Consider the following 2769-nt stretch of genomic DNA (forward strand, 5'->3'; position numbering starts at 1 on the left):
GTACAAATGCGCTTTACACAATTGATGTGTGTATGGATTGGGATAACAGTTGTATGAGCCCCTAATAAAATGTTAAAAAAGAGAGAGAAAAAAACACAAAACAAAACAAAAAAAAACTGTTACCATAAAAAAAAAAAAGAATAAAACTAAGGCACACCTTTTCCCTCAGAACCCAGTTCTGGACTGCTGTGGATAGTGTTTTATTGGAATTAAGGAAATCTTAACTTATTGATCTAAATTGTATATTAGTTCCCTTGCCCATTTTCCATTCAGTTAATTTTGTAGTTTAATGTATTAGTTTGTAGTTTTCTAAAGAGTTATGAAGATTTCCCTGAAGACACTTGTCCAAGATGAATTGTTCAATGAATACTCTTCTTGGTCACCTAGGGCCCAGGCTCACTTCCTCTGGCCTCAAACGTGACTCTCAAAGTATGGTGACAGAGCCTTTGTTCTCTCTGGACCTATTTCTGGTTTATTTCTTGTTCATGCAGATCTGTTTTAGTTTTCTCTTAGGTGTGTTTCTTCTACTAGTGTGTTGTATGTGTATAGGAGTAGGAGAAAGTCCCAGTGCAGCTAACATCACTGCTCTGAACAGGAACAAAGGAGACAGGATCTGAATATTCAGGACACTTTTTGTTCAAGAAAGATAACTCCATGAACACAGATTGCTCTGCCCCACCCTTGGTGTAATGAACTAATTCTGTAGGAATTAATGTTACTTATACAAGGGAAATCTTATATTTCCTAAGGCCTTTCTTTCTTTCTCCAGGGCCTTATTTCTAACTCTCAGTTTAATAGTCCACAGTTGTAAAAACATAAATGAAAGTCATTTTGAATGATGTCTCACCCAAACTAACCTCTCAGGATATAAGAAAAATATCCTGTGGGCAATCTTAAAATAGTTTGTAATGCAATAAACATGAGAAGAACTTAAATATGGTAAAGCTGTAGAAAGTAGAGGCACCTTCTAAACTAATCATATAAATATTAAAATATTTTCAAAATTAATTTTATGAGAATGTGGTTATTTTCATAGGTTCAATAAAAATATGTCTATTTTTCCAACTGAATTCCACTGAAACCAAAACCAAAGTCACTGCCATCGATCGAGGCCAAGGCCAGAATAAAGCTACCCTTCAAGAGAAGCTATATTTAAACACGATTCTCACTGGGTTATGTATAGGAAATTTATTAAGGAATGAGAACCGCTCTCCATTTGTATGAATGGCATCTCAAAGTCCAGCCAGGGGTAGACGCCACCATTTCTGGAGTCCCAGCCCTACAGGTGGGAAGGAAGGCCACTTTTTGGTAGGGCAATCACGTTGGTAAATCGGAACTGTCAGTGAAAGAGACACACATCTGTAATGAGAAGACCTGCTGGCAGTGCGTAATGAAGTGAAAGGAACATAGTTCTGATCCTATAAAAAGAATAATAAAACTATTGCCTTTAGAAGAACTCCATACAGATACGAACTCTCTTTCCTTTATATCTCATCACTTGTTAAATACTCAATGATGTGTATTAATTATCACTTCTTATTACAGTTAATGAAAATAAGCAGGGCAAATACACCAAATATCAAATTAAATATACTGAAATCTCAATTCATGGAACACATTAGTTGAATAAATGCAGGCCCAGGGTGCATTTTCTGGCCACAGGAGATTCTGAGCCAGGGAAAGTGACATTAGAGCTAATTTACTCTCTGATTTGCAGCACGCATCAGATTGGCTGTTTCTAAAGGCCTTCTTTGCTTGCTGTGAGATAAGCTGAAAATCACATGACAAGCCTACACTTTTAACATCCTGAGCAATCTATATATCAAATATGCCTTTATCAAAGGTTGAGGCTTCCTTTCTTTACCATAACAGACCTAAACTTTAATTAGTCAAAATTGTACTCACTATCATGCATTTTCAGTTGTTAAGTACAGTTTTCACTTATTTTTAAGCGATTGATCTAGAAGTTAGAATCCCTTGCATAAAGCTTGATTACAAAGACCAAAAATGCCTTTCCATTTTTATACACTAGACAACACATGCTTTGAATTTGGAGAAACCTGGTACGTTTTATGCCTGAGAATGTTATTTTTGGTGATACGTATTCTACAAAAGCTATAAAGTACTTTCTTAAGATTTCCATAAAATGTGCAAAAATGTAACTTCATTCCCTATTCCCCACCCCCCACCTGGCTTCATGTAGTTCTCCCACACACACTCATACTCACCCTCAATTCATATTCTGACTCTGGGAATATAGTAACTCAGTGGCCTGTTTTATATGAGGTGAGATTTTGGCTTTAGTCGTATTCAGAGCTTTGATCTTGCATTCTTCCTTTTAAAATAGTCCAGCTAATTTGGTATAACAATTTTAAAGACTGAAGGTTTCTACAAATAACTTTCTTTCATTTCAATTTCAGATTTTTTTTCAATTTCAGACTTGAGGTAAGGTTTTAAACTTGATGCAATTTTTATTTCTTTTTTTAAGAAAATACATCATGTCCTTCCCTTGCAAGAAAAAGTTAGAACTTTGTGACAAAAACAACTTAGTGTTATTGGCGAATTTACTTTCATACACACACACCTTAAAACTTGGAAAATGATATCCACGAAATTTTTTAATTGTCACAAATTTTATCAACTGGTTTGATCTACCTTATATTTAATAATAGTGGATATAATTTTTGAAGTTGAAATTCTGAATAGAATATTATTTAGGTTGTATGAAATGCAGCAGATTAAAAAGGCTAGGGATTCAAAAAATGCCAC

Source organism: Echinops telfairi, unplaced genomic scaffold (assembly GCF_000313985.2).
Source record: "Echinops telfairi isolate 266 unplaced genomic scaffold, ASM31398v2 ScPeMD7_4225;HRSCAF=4972, whole genome shotgun sequence".
NCBI classification, from domain to species: Eukaryota; Metazoa; Chordata; class Mammalia; order Afrosoricida; family Tenrecidae; genus Echinops; species Echinops telfairi.